At 36.2% G+C, this 20365-nt stretch overlaps 1 protein-coding gene across 2 annotated transcripts in view; it reads left to right on the top strand.

Annotated features, from left to right (window-relative positions):
• Nucleotides 1-20365, top strand: part of CCDC102B (coiled-coil domain containing 102B) — a 367196-nt gene that overhangs the window by 343312 nt on the left and 3519 nt on the right. The gene's annotated exons all lie outside the window — the stretch shown is intronic.

The raw sequence follows: 20365 nt of genomic DNA, 5'->3' as shown, positions 1-20365 counted from the left end.
GTTAAAAAAAACAAAAGTCCTAGTGACAATCTGAATAGATTTTTTTCCTAAATTTAAAGTAAAGGTAAAATAGTGGAAATCGGTAAAATATTAGCACTATTAAAATATATCATTTCCTTTCTTTGTGTTTTGTTTGTTTCTATCAAAAAACCACACCCAATTAAATTAAAAAAAAAAAAAACAGCACTAGTTATGTCCCAACTCATTTTCCTGGACGTTTCATGCCTGATGAAAACTTCAGGTCCTCCTCTGCACCATTCCTAAACCCATGATTCCCCTTTTGTATTACTCTCAGTCACCCCGTTATTAAACACGGCATCAGAAAGGCTTTACAGAATCAACAAGGAGGTAAGAGAGATCGACCCAGTATATCATTCAGTGTCCAAAATACAGATGCCAAAATCGTAGCTTAGCAAAGCTGGTATCCTCTGACACTGCTCCTTCTTTCTACAACTCAATGACAGGGCCGCACGCAACTTGTAGCTCATAAATTACTCTTGTCTTTTGACACATTAGAAAGTTCACAATAGTGAGTTAACACATACTTTATGATTCTGTTTCATATGATTTATATGATCTTGAAGGGAGCTAAAATCCAAAGTTAAACATACTTATGTACAAAATATATCAGTATAAATTAGTATATTCGAGAATATCCTTAAGATTATTTGTGCAGGATTCCCTGTATGAGAATACTTTTTAGAAGGCAATGATAGTTGTGTCTGTGAACACATACATACCAATGCTCTAGCAAAATTATTTTTCAATTTGACTTATGAAATCCATAAAGAAAGAATCTTCTCTCTGCGTAATTACCAGTATGTTTGGCTTAGTATATTCATCAGTGATCATTTTTTTCTTTTTCTTTAGATGATGTCTTTGGCTAGAAGACTATTTACCTACAGGGCTTAAAAGTGGAATAAAGAGCATACATACTGTGCATTTTCTGGTTCCTATCTTGGCTGTATTATTCTTTGTCCTGCAGAATTACTGACCTCCCATTTGAAGATCATGCACATCAAACAGTTTTATTCTAGGCAAAAAAATTTCCTCTTTTCTGATTGCCTAAGCATTTAGGTGGAATTGAGATCATTTATAGAATGAGTTTTCATATGCATTTAATGATTAATGTAAATGTCCAATAATTATTATATGTGATTGTATCTAACTTTTTATCTTATGTTATATAAGGGTACCATGATTATATCACATTTAAATTACTTTAATCATTTTATCCTGCCTTTAAAAGTATTTATCCTACTTATTTCACATGGCATATGTGTAAATAATTTTATACCTTTTCATATTTTGCTTTAGAATTGGAATACAGCTGACTTGGTGTTTGGTTGCACACATGTATACTGTTTAACCAATACATAATCATGGCTTCCGTTCCTTTACCTTTCTACTGGGTCACAGGTTGACATGTTAGGTTGATACAGAGATGTTTCAGGAATTAGTATCTAGTCGCACATGCCAAATATAAACATAAAACTCACTGTGTATTTATAAAATTCTACTACAAAGACTCCCCAGAGTCATGTTTCTATGGATTAGCTTGGTGAAAATGTTTCAAGCTAAGAGTTAGCCTGGTGACCAAGTGAGCCAGCCATGCTTCCCGAACCTGCCGTGAGTCTGAAATGCCAAGGCAACAAAGGGGCCCTCAGTGTACAGTGACACCACTTGGCAGCAGACTCTAGAAATAGTCACTGTTATTTAATTCCTCCATATGATGTGCAAGGCATGAGGTGAGTTTCACAGGGCAGTGTTATCATGCTTTTCTGTAGACAAGCAAACGAAAATTCATAGATGTTCTGGAACTTGTTCAGTTTCATGTGGGCAGAACATTGTGGGCCTGGCTTTCAAGGCCATGTCAACTGCCTTCCAAAGGCCGTTTTCCAAAGACTTGGTACCCCTTGAACTCTGAGCCATATGTGAAGGAGAATAGTGGCAAGTCTGATGCTTGATTTCGTTATTTTCTAAAGAGGTACCCCTGTGACATTGTAACTGCCAAATTAAAGAAATCCATTTTTGATACAGGATGTTATGTAATTATTGCAAATATCTGCCATACCTCTGACCCTCAAGTTAAAAAATTAGACTTAACTTCTAACCTGTGATTTCCTTTTTATCTTGCTTTTAAACTTAATAAGTTTACATTCTACATTTAAGCATATAAAATGTGTGCAGGCTTTCAAAAGTAAGATTGCACAATGTTTTCCAGCCTGAAATGTTATGTGCTACAAAATAAACAGCATAGACTTCATGTTTATCATTAGTAATTTTTATATGTGGTATATCATCCTTTCCATTGCTAAATCTTGGTGTTTTGTATTTATATAATAGTTGTACTTTTTTTATTTTTATTTTTTTTTTGAGGGAGGGACGGAGGGAGGAAGGGAGGAAGGGAGAGGGAGAGGGAGAGAGTGAGAGAGAGAAGGTGACCCAAGGCCACAGCTAAGAGCCGAGAACTCAATCCAGGTTGCCCACATGCATAGCAAGAACCAAATTACTTGAGCTATTACCACTGCCTCCTCAAGTCTGCCCTGGCAGGACACTTGTTCAGAGAGCTGGAGCCAGGAATTAAACCCCTGTACTTAGCCGTAGTATACTGGTGTCCTCATTCCCACTCCCAGATTTTACTTTTGAAATTTCACATTTCCTGTCTCTTTTTATTCCCCTTTTTCTTTAAAATAGAGTGAGAGAGTGAGCAAGAGAGACATAGATCTTCCATCCATTGGTTCGCTCCCTAAATGCTTGCAACTACTGGGCCAGGTCAAAGCCAGCCAAGGACTCAATCCAGGTATCCTCTATGGGTGGAAGGGACTTGAGTCGTATCATTGGTTGCTACCCAGTGTACACAAGAGCAGGAAGCTGGGATTGGGAACAGAGCTTGGGTTGGAACCTCTGCACTCCAATGTGGGATGCAGATTTCTGAATAACATCTTAACCACGGCATCACTCAGCTCTCCACATCATTTTATACACACCATCTGTTTAAAAGCTAGAGTTTTAATAGAGGACGTTTCACTAATGAGGGTTTTTAAACACAAACTACCAAAACTATTAAACATGTTCAGTTTACATTTGGTTTAAGTATTTTCTTTCAGAAAGAATTTTGGCAGTCAATATATAGGTTTTTTTCCTGATAGGAAAGTTTTAAATTGTTATTTGTGGAAGTTATGAATAACTTTGATATTTAAAGTGTTGTTTTACATTTTTAAGGAACATAAACCAAGGATTGGCTTATTTATTCAAAGTTTGACCAGTTGACATTTTTCTTCAGTTGTAGGCTAGTGAAATATATACCATCATATTTTGTTATTGGTCAGATATAAAGTGTGTCTTCCCTATGGCAAAGAGTGCCCTGTCATTCTCAATACGAATGTGAAATCTTCCTCAGAGTCATCAACCCGCCCCGACACCACACACACACACCCTGAGGAGGGGAGACAGACATTGGAAAGGTTTTTGTTCTTTGTGGCTAGTTTTCACACTCATTTCTGTTCAGAGATGTTCAAACTGTGAATAGCCAATCAGGTCATTAAGACAGATTTCATGTAGCTTCTCATCCTGTAAGGTACACAGTGCCACTTTCAGTACTCTTAGTGATGTTATGAATCAAGGCACCATAACTTCACTTATGCTTCCTTCAGGCAAAAAAAAATAAAACATAACAACAAAACATGGGGCTAGGTGTTGAGCTCAGTGGTTGAAACACCTGTGTCCCATATGGAAAGCTTGGGTTCCATTTGCAACTCTAGTCCCTGGCATCAGCTTCCTGCTGATGCAGATCCTGGGAGGCAGTAGCAGGAGCAGTTCCTGCCACTCATGTGGGGAATTGGATTGAGCGCCCAGCTCTAGGGTTTATTCTGGTACAAATCCAGCCATTAGGGGCATATGAGAGGAGAACCAGCAGATGGGAGTTCTGTTTATTTATCTCACTCTGTTCTGCTCTCCAAGTCTCAAATAAGTAAAATAAGAGTTGGAAAAGAAAATAGGGAAAACCAGGGCAAGTGTTTGCCACAATTTTAAATAAATGAGTGGTGAGGAATGGTGTTTATATCTATGTGTCTTGTGTAACCATACTAAAGTTCATATTTCCAAGTAATAAAACTTGCAGACACACAATATTTTTGTTAATTATAAAAAAACAAAGCCATCAAAGCTCACAATCTTGTAACTGTACCAATGATCTCTACTAAATTTAGGGCACACAATAAGCGTATATTTAGGAGTCCAACACACTTTCTATATTATTTACAAGATGTTTAACTGAGAAATTATTCCTCTCCTCCTTTCTCTACATAGACACCATATCTACTACAATGAATTGTGTTGATAGTTAAATTACCATAAATCTGTGACAATTAGCAAAACTACAAGGGCATTGTTGGAACTCAAATATTTTAGTTTGCCATAGATTTGTTCAAATATAAAGACAGTCCTTATATCTCAGCCAAGAGCTGCTAAAAATAAATGAAGTGTTTAATGAAGTTATGATGGATAATGGTTTTAAGGATTTTGACTTTTAGAATATGCCTATATAAGTATAGCTTAAAGTATTCATAGTTCCTTTTTAATTTAATCCTAGATTTATAAAACATTGCTTCTGTTTTTTAAAATCAGATGTCTATGGTGATGTAGCCACATAATTCTTTCCTATGCGTACATTTAATTTTTAATTTTACAAATGAAAGAACGTGTACAGGGAGATATTTAAGATAGAAGGCTTACTTATATGACATATATGTGAGCAAGTGTAGGTCTTCTGTACCTACAAAATGCAAACACTGATGATGTGACACTAGGATGTCAAATCTAATTTGCATGAGCATTTTGTCTCTGGCTTCTATGTGACCTAATATAGCTATTCACAGCAGAAAACCTAAATATATAAAAGAAAATCATTTGAGTTTGCCAGATGCATTCTTGCTGAATCAGCCTACTTGAAATGATGCCAATTTCTACCCTTTTTCACTAAGAGGAAGAATCCTTGAATAAAATGTGAGTAATGTTTAAAGGGAAATTGCAATTGCCTCCAAAAAATTTAAAAATAAGAAAAAAGAAAGGTGAACCTTAAATATATGTACAATGTTGACATTTCGGGACAACTTTTAATGCGAGAGTTAGTATGGGATTTCTATATGCAGGGAATACAAAAAAATAACTAAAACATGTACTGTGCAGAGCCAGTGTTCAGGACAACTCCATGATCAAAGTCACTTGGCTGGTCCTTGTTCAGAATGAGGAGGTATCCTAGTGTCTTCATCCAACATATCTCAGACTGGGGACTTTATAAGGAACATAATTTTATTTCTTACAGTTTGGGAGGCTAGGAAATTCAAGATACCAGGCCATAAAAATCAACAATAAATGGAAGAGATTGGACAGATGAAAGAAAAATCATAATCCACAACTGATGTCTAAAAGTACAGTGTTTCTGTTATATTTGGAGTGTGGCTCAATTAGTGTCATCACATGAAACTGGTAAGATTAAATTGTCATTATAAAAGGAGCAAATAGCAGAACTATGTAGAGTACAATACATCACACAGAAACTTAAAAAGAAGATAAATAATTGCATTAACTCAAGAGATAGTATCTATTAATTGCTGAAAGATTGCCTTTTATATAAGAAACCTTCAAAAACTATCATCTTTAAAAAGCCCAAGCATTTCTCAGAGGAAGATATACATGTGGCCAACAGATGCACGAGACGATGCTCAACATCACTAATCGTCATGGAAATACACGTCCAAGCCACGAGGAGATAAACCTCACCCCAGCTGGACTGGCCTTTATCAAAAAGACAAGATAACAAGTGCTGGTGAGGATGCTGAAAAGAAGGAACACTTGTGCACAGTTGGTCAGAATATAAAATCCCATATGGAAAACATAGAAGTTCCTCAAAGAGAGAGAGAGAGAGAGAGGGAGGGAGAGAGAAAGGGAGGGAGGGAGGGAGGGAGGGCAGAACTGCTATGTGACCCAGCAGTCCTGCTCCTGGGTATATATCCAAGGGAATTGAAATCAGTCTAAGAAGCATCTGCACTCCCATATTTACTGCGGCCATCACAGCAGCCAGGGAATAGAAGCAATCTACATGTCCACCCACTGATGAATGAATGAAGTGTGGCCCACATACACAGAGTACTACTGAGCCATAAAAAGGATGAAATCATGTCACTCACAACAACAGGGTTGGAACTAGTGGTCATTATGTGAAGTGAAAGTCAAGTGCAGACACAGAAGTGTGCCATGATCTTACTCAGGTGGAGACAAAAATAAAGATATCATAGAAGTTAAAAGTATAATGAGAGTTACCAGAGTCTGGGGAGGGATGGGTATGGAAAGATGGTGATAGGTTATCAAGCTCTAGGCTTCTATTGCATAGGAGGGTGACTATAATGTTAATGTACTATATTGTTCTCTGCTTAAAAACATGAAAATCTAGAAGACAGAATTTTGAATGTCATCATCATAAGGAAATATTAACTATATTAGCTATATTACCTCAACAGGACGTTATACAATGTGTGCCATGGATTGCAATATAACATAACATCTCATAGAAATATATAATATTTATTGTTAAATATTTTCTTTTAAAAATAATATTGCTCTGTATCCATAAATATGTTCAACTATTCTGTCAATTAATATAAATTTCTATAAGCATTAAAATATTAAAGTTAACTAATATAAAATACACAGTCTGTGGGTTCTAGGATTGGGCTCAGGGTTTTTTCTATCAACGTCTGTTCTCTCACTAATTATAGTTGCCTCTGAAATGGGAATCACTTCCTCCTCCAATAGTTAAATACGAATAATCTTTGAGCATCAAATGCCCTAGATTCAGTACAGCAAAACTGAACACTGAACTTACAAAACCTCTGAATGGTATTTTTGTCTTTCAGTGTTCTAATTAGCATGTTTCCTTGTTAGTGTGAACACACATACACACACACACATACACATGCATACCACAGAGCTGAACTTTTGTTTGTCTGGACAGATGCACCATGACCGGGGCAACAGGACTGTGTGGATATGTATGCTATTCAGCGTTGGAGGCATGATTGTATTCAGTCACCTCATGCCTTTTGACATCAGGGGACAGAAAAAAAATCATATTAGGTTCTTTTCTTTAAAACAATATTACAGTAAGTGTTTGGTGTTCTAAAAATGACATATACTATTTTATTAAAGTGTCACCTTTTTATCAAAATCATCCATGCATAATTTCTCCCCTTGCTCTGAAGGCGGTGTGTTAATTGATAGCCTTTTTGAAGTTAAATAAGTGTCAAACAGAGACTCAAAGGATCTGTTATCATCATGCAATTGCATTTGGTTAATAACCTGGCTGCATCCTTTGTTCATATAGGACAGCTCTGTAAAAGCCCTGGCATCAATGGATTTTACCCAAAGTGACAAAGGAAATATTAAAATTGCAATGCAGTTTCCTTTATCTTCTCTTATCTAAATGGAGATGGTGTCTGCATCATGGCATTGACTCACCCAGGGAAGAGGAAGTTAAAATACTATTATTTCTTCAGAATGACCTTTCTGCTGCAGGGTGTGCTTGGCTAAGAATTATAATTTGACTACAGACATGTTGTTTAAAATATGTGGAGCTAGAAATGAGCAGGAAGCCCAATCTTTGAGCACACACAGCACAACTTGTGCAATTTTTCTATATTCTTTTAATACTCCTAGTATTTGATCAACATGTTGTTAATGCTTTCTTGACACATAATTTGATTCATACCTTGACAAGTATAATTAATTATATTATCCCAACTAGAGTAAATATTTTAAAGCAAATTGGTAAAACTGACAATAAACAAAAACCACAGAATAAATACAGTTCTTTCAACATCTGAAATTGTCCTTTTTAAGGAAATATTCATGAAATGTCTATTTCAGATACTAACCACTTATTTTAATTATTGAAATGGATGAGTTGGTGGTATTAAGAAAATTAATAATAAATAACACCCACTGGCATCTTTTATAATGTAAGTATATTAAAGTTATACACTTTATGCAGCAAAACTTTCCTAGGAAAGACAATTAATTAAATAAGCAAACAATTAATTTCATTCAAGGCTGTTCTTTGATGTTATGCTCAAAATTTTATAATTAGCCTGGTACTGTGCCTTTTAGAAACAAATGACAAAATCATTCTAAAGCACGCTTATTTTACACTTACTATGAAGCAAGCATTGAGACTATAAGTAAATACATTTCTTTTGTTGAGTCCTTCATCCTTTTAATAATTATCTATTTAAATGTAACTAGAAGTCAAGCATTACTATAGGTACAGGAATTAAACAGTGAATAGTGACATTTTAAATCTAAACTCAGTAAAGTGTCACAAAAGTATGTGTAGAACACTGTGGACCTAAACCCACCTGATGTTGTAAATACAAACTCAGTACCTGAATCATCATTATCAAAAGTTTGCATAAAAATTGAAATTTCTCATGTTTACATCAGGATGTTGCAAAACTTTCTATTCAACATATCTGCATACAAATTACAATCCAAACAGTGGCGACTGAATTTCAAGAAAATGATTGTAAAGTAATTTGACAAAGATTAGTTTCTTTTGATAATGTAGTAGATGTTATGTTAGAAGATTTCAACTCAATGATTACAGAACATGATTATGTTGATATTTTAAAAATGGATTACATATGAAAGTGTTTGAGCTAAGATATTTAGCAAAAATAAAATCCTAATATGAAATTAACTTATTTACTTGCTCTTAAACAATTCAGAAAAAAGTACGAATTATTAGAATTCTAAAAAAAGATATTTTCTTGAATAACCAGAAATATACTATAAATTTAAGAAACAAAATAAAAAGTAAAATATTATAAATAGCAAATATTTAATAAAATAGTACATATAATAGTAAGATGTAAAATAAAAGTAATATTAAAACAAAAATATCTTCCAAAAGTTAATTGACAACACATGCTGTTATCATGCATAGAATTTATATTCTTTTTTATAAGGATTTTATTTATTTATTTGAGTGGTAGAGTTACAGAGAGAAGAGAGACAGAGAGGAAGGTCTTCCATCTGCTGATTCACTTCCCAAATGGCAGCAACGGCCAGTACTGAGCTGATCTGCAGCCAGGAGCTTCTTCTAGGTCTCCCACACAAGTGCAGGGGTCCAACTGATATGGGCTGGGTTGGGTCTAAATTAATTTTCCAGATTCTTGTCTTTCACTTAGAGAATAATTCTATGTACAGACTCAAACACAGCATGCAATGTGATAAACTTTATTTATAAATCAAGAAAACTACAGAGGCTCATTAGGGTTTAATTTCAGGAAAGTTGGCCAGGAAAAGGGAATTATCAAACCCTGCTCTGCTCATCCTGAGTCCACAAGGAGGAGAGAGCGAGCTTCCATCCTTCCAAGCTTTTTATGAGCTTTAGAAAAATGGAAGTGTTCACTTAGTACCATCCCCACATGCCAAGTAAGAGGAAGTACTTCCAAGAGAGAGGTTCTCTGATTGACAGGTAGGCAAACATGGCAACACAGAGCGAAGGAGGTGCAACTTCTGGCTCATGAACTTAAAATTATCTATCCAAGCTTTCCCACATCACAAGCAGTTGGGCCATCTTCTACTACCTTCCCAGACCATAACAGAGAGCTGGATTGGAAGAGGAGAAGCCAGGACACAAACATGTGCCCATATACAATGCTAACACTGCAGACAGAGGCTTAGCCTATTATGCCACAGCGCTGGCACCAGAATTTATATTCTAAATATAATTTTTAGGGAATCAAAAAAGTCAATATGTGACTTTATATTTAAAATTCAAAATTCTAAATATTGAAACTGTATTAAAATTTTTATTTGCTTATTACATGATTTGCAAAACTTATTCAATGATCTCCTGAATTGCTCTTATATCCTGCCTAATATCACATAACAGCATGAGACTTCCAATTCTTCCATGATGAACCATATTGTACAAATTCCAGTTTGCTTCATTGCATCAAAGATTGTAAAGAGAGTGAAGACAGAGTGGAGTGGTTGCCAAGCTACTCTGCATTAGTGTGGTAGCTTTATACAACTCAATTCATCTTTTTTTTTTAATAAACATTTTTATTTTTCTTTTTTTAACTTTTATTTAATAAATATAAATTTCCAAAGTACAGTTTATGGATTACAATGGCTTCCCCCCCATAACGTCCCTCCCACCCGCAACCCTCCCCTTTCCCACTCCCTCTCCCCTTCCATTCACATCAAGATTCATTTTCGATTCTCTTTATATACAGAAGATCAGTTTAGCATACATTAAGTAAAGATTTCAACAGTTTGCTCCCACACAGAAACATAAAGTGAAAATACTGTTTGAGTACTAGTTATAGCATTAAATCTCAATGTACAGCACACTAAGGACAAAGATCCTACATGAGGAGTAAGTGCACAGTGACTCCTGTTGTTGACTTAACAAATTGACACTCTTGTTTATGGCCTCAGTAATCACGCTAGGCTCTTGTCATGAGCTGCCAAGGCTATGGAAGCCCCCTGAGTTCACCGACTCTGATCATATTTAGACAAGGCCATGGTCAAAGTGGAAGTTCTCTCCTCCCTTCAGAGAAAGGTACCTCCTTCTTTGATGACCCATTTATTCCACTGGGATCTCACTCGCGGAGATCTTTCATTTAGGGTTTTGTTTTTTGTTTGTTTGTTTGTTTGTTTTCCCCAGAGTGCCTTGGCTTTCCATGCCTGAAATACTCTCATGGGCTTTTCAGCCGGATCCGCATGCCTTAAGGGCTGATTCTGAGGCCAGAGTGCTGTTTAGGACATCTGCATTCTATGGGTCTGCTGTGTATCTTACTTCCCATGTTGGATTGTTATCTCCCTTTTTTATTGTATCAGCTAGTATTTGCAGACACTATTCTTGTTCATGTGATCCCTTTGGTTCTTAGTCCTATCATTATGATCAATTGTGAACAGAAATTGATCACTGGGACTAGTGAGATGGCATTGGTACATGAAATGGACACTATGAGAAACAGTGACTTGATCAGCTCTTGTCCTGACGGTTGATGTACAATGTAATACTTTATCCATTTTAGTATTTTTTTTGTTCTAGTACCATTGGTTGAACTCTGTAATTAACACACAATTCATCTTTCTATGACTCAGTTTCTTTGTGTGTAAAATAGGAATAGCAGTAGTCCCTATTGTTGTGAGTTCATAAATGAAAATACCATGAAAGAATATCTGGCATAGAGAAAATTCTATGAGAACATTAGTTATTGGTTTTGACTTCTCCATATACTTTCAGTATTTAATTGGCATTTTTGGATGTATGGTTCTTTGGCCAACTACACAACCATCACCATCTGCATTACTTTGTAACTCTTTTTCTCAGCAGAGGATGATGAAGATGAAGACAAGGATGAAGGGGATCATATTCCCTTAGTCAGTGTTGATGAGATTCTTTAATTTTCCTAGATGGAGAAAGGGGGAAAATAGATATCAAATGGAGAGGGAGAAATAAGAAAACATAATAAGGAGTACAAAGGAAAGAAAAGAATTAGGAAAAAAGCCACTTATTTTTCTGCTTTCTGTAATAGAGTGATGTCCCAGGAGTGGGCGGCAGATTCTAGGGCAGCATCAACTGACACTCAATCTATTTATTGGATCCAAGACCAAAGCCAAAGTCAGTGGTGGTGCACTGAATCATTTTTGTGCTTCCAATTTCTGACACCTTCTGTCAGAAGCTACAGAAAACACTTTTTAAAAACTCACCTGATCAGATCACCTGAGCACCTCTCTCTTGATAATTCCAAGTCAATGGTGAGTAGCTCAATTACATTTGCAGACATAAATGCAAGTAAAGATAGAAGTCACAGACTTAATATTCTGTCTACCACAGCTGGAGATCAAATTAAAGAATATATAGTTCTATTGAATTTTTAGTACTTCTAAGGACAAAAAGTACATATTTCAGAAATTCAAAAGAATAACAAGAACTCACTCTCTGGAGCACACTGACAACTAAGAACTGATTTATCAAGTAGAATGGTGAATGTGTTGACGCAATAAGAAATTGACATGTTGTGGGTTTTTTTGACAAATATTGAGAGTCATAATTCTTAAAACAAATACACACGGAAAAGTGTGCAGAGTGACACAACTACTACATGAAAAGCTCTTGCTTTTCTTGTTTTAATGACATTGAAACTGAACAAGGTTTGACTAGCACGATTGGAAAGTTGAATATTAATCATCTTAATTTCTGTATTTCTGTAGTTTTGTTTTCCTAATTCATCATGATGTATGTGCTTCTGTGTGATAGAACGTATTTTTTCTGAGTTCAGCGATTTGAAATAGTAAATCAGCTCATGTAATATTTCTTGACTCTGAAAAAGAACCAGAGGAGCCTAAGCCTTTCCAAATCACTCTTGCTTTTCATTTAGCCTCAAGATAGCTAGAGGGAAAAAAAATGCTTCCCACATCGTAAATTGTGGTTGTATGCAGATTTATTATCCCTTAGCTAACTTAAAGAAATTGTAGTTTGCCTATGTCAGCATGTATGAAGTTGTTTTACATGTGGCGTACTGTAATAATTACAAGACAGACAATTAATAATGTAGCATGTGTGCTAATGATGTAGAAGCTAAGATTTATTGTGACTATGAGGATGAATACAAGCAATCCAAGATCACTGTGAGAAAGTGAATGGCTGAATTGAAGAATACAAGAAAAGCTTCAAACTTGGGTATGGATCTCGGAAGAATATGGTGAAAAGAGAAATCAGGGTTTTTTGTTATTGACTTTATTTATTGTGCTTATAAATCATACCATCACTTTGGAGCCCATAAACACATATAATTGAGTTTTTTCTATTAGCCATGAACAAACACATAGAAAAATAGCCAAGACGTTGTATTTCACAGGCATCAATCTCCTAGGGCAAAAAGCAAGGCAAAGGTTGAAATAAGGGATTGCAATTCAGGATCAAAGAGAGAAGCAGTTACAGTAGACGGAATGTTTAGGTAAAGACAGAATGTCATGCAAAGATTCAGCCATCAGGCCAGAGATGCCATGTTCAGTGACGGGTGCATTGAGAGTAAAGTTAGGATTTGTAGCAGGTAAGATTGCAGAGAGAGCAATCAAGGCTATTTTGAAAGTGCCATAATAAAGACTGTGGGTTTTATGTAGAAGGTGAGAAGTCTCCAAGTCAGGCTTTGTGACCTGTTCACTTAGGGAACAATTTAAAATTTTAGGTTCCTGAACTCCATTTTAAACCAGGAGTTTAAATAAGTTTAAATAAGATTATATAAGATTTATTTGAAAAACAGAGTTAGAGGCAGAAGCATAGAGAGAGGTCTTCACTCCCCAAATGGCTGCAACAGTCGGAGCTGTGCTGATCCAAAACTAGGAGCTAGGAGCTTCTTCTGGTTCCCCCAAGAAGGTGCAAGGGCCCAAGGACTTGAGCCATCTTTTACTGCTTTCCCAGGTCATAGCAGAGAGCTGGATCGGAAGTGGAGCAGCCAAGACTCAAACCAGCGCCCATATGAGATACCGGCACTTCAGGTGGTGACTATATTTCTTTTTAGAATCTCTGCAAATACTAGGCCTTGATGCAGTCAAACCTCCCAACAAGACTTTGGGAATGTCCTTAAAGGTGGTTGCACTCATGACTGTCCATCACCTTCCAATCATTGCTCTGCCCTTCTCTGCCTTGCTTGGTGTACTGTGACGCTGGCCTCCATGGGCCACATCATTCTTGTCTGTTACACTCTGAATAGTTGTCATCAAGTTTGACCAAGGGGACACTAGTAGATCAGTCGGTGGGAGAGACAGGTTGAGATATTGATCTCTTTCTGTTCAGCTCAAATCTGACAATGGCACATTTTTCTTCTATTCATTTAGGCAGGTCATCAGCCAAGACTCAATTTGGCAGTGTCCAGTCACATCAATCTCTTCTCTTGACCTTTCAAGTCTGTTGATGGCCACTGAGTACTGCTAGACCCTTTATACCATTCATTTCTTTTTGGCTCCCTCAATCAACAATATGAATATGTTCACTGAATTCTGTTCCATGAATTCTTTCAGGATGAGCACTGGGGTTCTTGCTGGAATTCAGAGAGATACAGTTATGATTTATAAGAAAAGGGTCAGTAAGATTTATATTTGAAAAGATCATAAATGGCAGCAGCTTGAGAAATTAACGCAGATGGGGGAACTCAAAGCAAAGAGGTCAATTACAAGGCTTTGGTAAGATACTAGAAGACAGATGCTATTTCTGGAAACTGAATTCAGATACTGTTTGGGTCCTGAAATCTCCTGAACTCTATCACCATTGAATTGAGGAGAGACAGTGGGGTTTGGACCAATGAAGAAGATTGTATTAAAGATAATTCACGGGGGAGCTGGCACTGTGGCTTAGCAGGAAAAGCTGCTGCCTACCTCGCCAGCATCCCATATGGGCACTGGTTCAGGTCTCAGCTGCTCCACTTCCAATCCAGCTGTCTGCAATGGCCGGGAAAATCCATAGAAGATGGCCCAAGTCCTTGGACCCTGCACCCATGTGGGAGACCCAGAGGAAGATCCTGGCTCCTGGCTTCAGATTAGCACAGCTCCAGCCGTTGCGGCCATCTGGGGAGTGAACCAGCAGATGGAAGGAACTCTCTCTCTCTCTCTCTCTGCCTCTGCCTCTCTGTAACTCTGCCTTTCAAATAAATAAATAAATAAATAAATATTTTTTTAAAAAAAGATAATTCCCCAGTTTCACAATTGAACTTGTATGCGTGTGGCTATAGACATAGAATAGGCAGATAGTTGAGAAAGTTGTTTTTGGAGAATGATTGTATAAATGTCTTTATCATTAGACATCACAGTTAGTCTAGTGCTAGCATTCAGATATTAGTAAAGGATTCTGAGCAAAGGTGAAAGTGCTTGGAGATGGGATACAGGACATTTTGTGCGCTGTCTACCTTCTGCAGACGTGCTACAGGCACTTTCCCAGAAAGGGGGAACAGTTATAAATATTTTTTATATTTTATGAGATCACATTTCATGTACTTTTGTCACCATAAACAGCACAAATGCTGAAGCTGCATAGTGTAGACTGCATGTGACCACTGTTTTCTGAGCCCTAAATATTTTACAGTGAAAACTAGATGAGAAGTTTCTGGAGTTTTTTCCAAGTTTCCAAACTCTTAACAGCAGGCTTGAGACATACCAGGTAATTCGGTTACTGCCAGAGCTCCAGTAAAACCCCCGAGCATTCTGACACTAGAACATCTCCTGATGAAGCAGTGTTCATGCAGTGATGAGTGCCAGCAAATGCTGTAGACTTGTTCTGTTTAGGTGGTGTGGATTTTCATATCTAATGTAAGTCAGTGCTCTCTTATGTGCTTTTTGTTAAAAAAATAAAAATAACGTACTGCTTTTATTTATATAGTGCCTTACATAAAAGCCAAAATATTCCTCTAAGTTCCCTGTGTTGGGAAAATATGGAATATTCTTACATAAAGTAATGTATTTTTAAAAATTGCTCATTTATTTAAGGAGAGAGAGAGGAGAGAGAGACAGAAATCCCATCCACTAGCTTACTCTCCAAATTCCAGCAACAGCAAGAGCTGGGGTAGGCTGGTACTAAAGGAGGCAGTATGTTTACGTGGGTGGTTAGGGACCCAACTATCTGTGTCGACACCACCTCCTCCCAGGGTCTGAAATGACAGGAAGCTGTAGTCAGGAGCCAGAACTGGAAATCAAACGCAAGCTCTCGATGAGAGATTTGGGCATCTTAACATATTTCTTAATCGCCAGGCCAAATGGCCACTCCTAAAATAATGGTTGAGGGAATCTATATGTTATGAGAATGTTTCTTGTAATTTTAAAAAGCTCAGGTTCATTTTTTGATACTTAAGTTCTTTGCCTTTATTACACATAAATAATTAACCCATTTGTCCTACTATTGTTGAAGTGTATAAATATAATGACTAATGATGCATATCATGTTTCTCTTTGTAATGCATTTGTAGCAGTGGCAGTGGCTACAAAAAGTTTCCAGTTTGTCTATGATCAAGGTGTTATTTTATATAACACAGATCTCGAGTATCAGTTTTGAAATAAAAGGATCTGTTGGTTCTGAGCTTGCAGCTTAGTTCTGTATGACAATCTGTTCACAGTTCTGCTCTGTGGTACTTTCTGTATAGGAGCTCCTTTGACCCAGGTCCTTGGGGGCACAATGTGATATGTAACATTATTTCTAACCTTAAAAAGGCTTATGATCTTGTCTTATAAGTAGAGCATAAACACTTTTAGGACGTTTAAAATAACACATGAAGTGTGAAGGGAATGGCAAAGGATCAAGGATTGATGTACTTAGTCAAGGTCAAGAAAGGATCAAGAAAGAGTAATTCAAATGGGGCTAGAACAAAGAGTGAATCTGGGACAGAAGTGAGGAGCAAGGAAAGTATCCCATGTGCTCCCATTTTCATTATGAAACATCATTTTATGTGTGGTTTGTAGGAGACCATAATGAGTTGCACATTTGTGCATGGATCACTAAATGATTTAAAAAGAAAAACATGCCAAAATGATTCTACACCTATACAAGTATCTTAGGTAAAGAGTAGATATAAGATCTACAAAATAATAATCAGTGGTTACTTAATTAAATTGATAGTTTTCTTCTTAATTTTATATATGTGTAATTTCATTTGCTGACCATTAAACATAATAGATATTTCCATAAAAAACTCCTATAACAGAAAACTTATTTTATATGACGTGATGATTTTATTTTAATTTATACATAAAATCTTGACAATTAATGAATAAATCGTCTGCTATAGTGCAACATTGGGTGCCGTTATAAAACACAAGTAGGTTAAGCATTTGGCAAAGCAGATGAGACACCACATCCTATGTTGGAGTGCCTGGGCCAAGTCCCAGCTTGCGGCCTGACCCCACTTGCTGACAATGAAGACTGTGGGAGACAGCATAGTTGTGTCCCTGACACTTACTTGGAGGACCTAGATTGAATCCCTAGCTCCCAAGTTTGGCTGAATCCGGTCCTTGCTGTTGAAGGCACTGGGGAATGAACCAACAATGGGAAAACAAGAATCTGTTAGTCCTGAGTTTCCAGCTTGGCCTTCTGACAGTGTGTTCACAGCTCTGCTCTGTGGTACTTTCTGCACAGAGGGGAGCTCTCTCAGTCTATCAGTCCACGTCTTTCTCTGTCTACCTCTCAAATAAGGAAAGAAGCATAAAGGCTGAGTTTGAATGTCCTTGATTGTGCTGAGTAGGTGAGGGCGTTATTTACATGATGGCTATGAAGTTTGGATCTAGAATGATCTGCCTGATCACTTTACTTATGAGGATTTTCTAACTAAATAAAGTGCACTTGAGGAAGAGGCATGATTGGAGGATATCATATATTAAAGTTGAAGCTCAGTGTATATGGCATATGGAAGATCTCAAAAATACAAATAAGGAAACTACTAGATTTTGCCCATGAGGCAATAAAGTAAATGACATCACTTTGATTTTATCGATAAAGAAAATATTTATTTTTCAATGATGTTTACATTTAGAATTAAAAATATTGGTTTCAGGTAGCTATTTAATTATATGGTAATTTTTATGAAAAATTTAAATTTATCACCTACTATAAATTTTAAATGCTCTTTAATTATGTAAACATTTGTTATTTTTATTTCTATATTGCATTACATTTCATAATTTCTGAATTCTGATCAAATACTATTGTGTTTTTATTCCTGATTTGGCTTTATGTCAATTGTTACAATATGTAAAGTATTAATTAATGAATCTATTTCAAAATAAAGACTATATTTTTGTGAGCATTTTGTTAGTATCATTTCTAAGGGGAATGAATTCTGGAGGTGCTGCTAACAGGATTGCTGGAAGCCAGTCCACAATGATAAATGGATCTTCTACAATGTGATTCAATGCACTTTACCAGTGAGGTCTTGCTGTATGTAATAAAAGCTGAAGTAAACACTAACTTAGCTGCTTCACATTAAGGCACAGAGTCTTTATGCCAAGAAAGAATAAGCACCCATCTGCAGAGCACATTTAGCGTTGCACAGATCTGGAGAGCCCAAGAACTGAGAATTTCCTCAACATTTGTGTGAAGACTTTAGACTTCTCTATATGATTCTTAGGAAGGTTCACCCTTGCCAATACTCAAAATCTTCTGATGACATCATTTAATGATAGTGCTTAATCTCTTTAATCTAGTTCTCATAGAGAAATTGCTTTGCCTCCCATTCTTCTGTGGTATGTTCTGTATTTGGGTACTTTTTTTGTTGCATTTAGGCTGTTTTTCAGTGCCTGTTATCCTACAGAATCCCCTTAGTTTTGTCATTGCTCTATTCGTTCCTAATTTTAATTGGTACTGTTGGGTTTGATTAGTGTCTGCAGCTGTTGCTGAAAATGAAGTTGCTCTATCCCATTACACTTTATCCTCCCATTGTAATGGGCAAGCATTGCTGGTAATTAGATTATTGTTTACTTCAAAACCTGAAACCAAGCAGTCATTGTCAGCTTGCAGAAGCTTCAGTAGGAATTCACACAGTACCTGCCATCTGTTCTTTTCATGGGGTCATAACAGATCATTTCTGAAACTTAACTGTTTTTTTTTTTTTTTATCATTGCACTGAATGAAGTACCACAGCATCCCATAATAGTTACTGAGCTATAAAGCAATGCATCTATCTTTTTTGCAATATGTATCTGTCTAATACAGTGCTAAAATCCTTGAAGTCTGTAAACAGTGTGTGTCAGCTTCACCAACAATCAAGCAGAAATGATGCTTCCCATGGTTGGAAGCACCAGGGTTGTCCTCATACACTCAGAACTGTCTCTACATGCTCAAAAAAAAAAAAAAAAAAAAAAAAAAAAAAAGGAAACCTTAAGGAATACAGTCTTTATCTCAATATTATTCCTTTATATTTATCCAGTTTGTGTTTTAATGAAAAATTGTCTAAATAATGTATATGTGCATTGACAGAAATATATACCTTCAAATTTAGGAGGTATTGTGTTTATTTCTATATTTTGTACAATTTTGTTTAATAATGTTTAGGAAAAAAATTTCTTGTTAGATTTTCTTGGTATACAAATCATGCTGTGAACCACACAAATACATATTTTACAAACCAGATTGGTGGGGTATAGCTATTAAAAACTTCCCTTTAACATTCTCTCTGTGCTTTGACTTGGAGTTGAATCAGTCAGTCTTTCCATGTATGGAATGTATTGTCCTCTGGTTGTTATCTGAGAAATTTTGTGTTAGGATAAGCAGCAGAATCCCTTGCACTTCATGATCCACCCTTGTGTCCTGGCGTTTTTTTTTTTTTTTTTTTCTCCAGAATATACAGTCACAGGTCAATTGTCTGAAATTTTTTTCCTATTAAACTAAAGCTTCTAAATTTCTTTGTGACTCAGCCTATATCAATGCAAGCCTTTATTTGTTGGATTGGTTTGATTTGGTTTAGGTTTCCATAATAAGCTATGCTTCTAATTCTTTGATTCTGAGAATTCTGTACTCAACCTAGCCAGGATGACACATACATATCTTCCTATTCTATTTTTGAATCACATTCAAACAAACATAGATACATGGATAATGGTTAAGAAGGAAAATCTGTAACAAAAATATACAATGAAAGGCAAAGGCTGTTTATAACATCCTATTATCTGCCACATTTACTTAGTTTATGAATAATGTTAACATATTGGCATATACACAAATGATGATGTACATTGGCAGAAGTCTATGAATTCAAATTCAGAGAAGTATTAATTTAATCTACTTTATCATAACCAGAATAAATGGCAAGAAAAAAATTGGGCAAGAGTGGAGATGTTAAAATTTTGTGAGTTTTGGCCTGTTAAATATCTAGCATTTGGAGACAGCTGCTTGTCAGTTGATACTTTTAAGTTCCACATAATTTAAGTGTTGCTTAGAATTTTACCAGGTTCAGAAGAGTACCCTCAAGTTCAGTTAATGGAGAGTATATGAATTCCATTAAATACATAAACATCACTGCAACCAGGACCCAATTAGTAACTGTTCATCTCTACTTCTCTATGATAGCTATAATAACTGTTGCTATAGTTCGATTATACTTTTATTGAATATTTTGTTTTTAAAGTTTTTGTTGTTTTCTAAAACGTAGAGCAGAAGAGTTCCATCTTTGCTGACTTCACAAGAGGTAACCAATTCTGTGGGAGCATATTCGCATTTAGATTAATACCATGGAGAGCAGAGATTCGGCCATGACTCACGTTATTCCCCCTGCTAAAAGCTCTTGTTATCTCCTTTTAATTACCATGGTCC

This window comes from Oryctolagus cuniculus, chromosome 10, assembly GCF_051225735.1.
Source record: "Oryctolagus cuniculus isolate XC-2025 breed Fujian yellow rabbit chromosome 10, ASM5122573v1, whole genome shotgun sequence".
Taxonomy (NCBI): domain Eukaryota; kingdom Metazoa; phylum Chordata; class Mammalia; order Lagomorpha; family Leporidae; genus Oryctolagus; species Oryctolagus cuniculus.
Note: the sequence above shows the minus strand (reverse complement) of the source record. Positions and strands in the feature narration are given on the sequence as shown.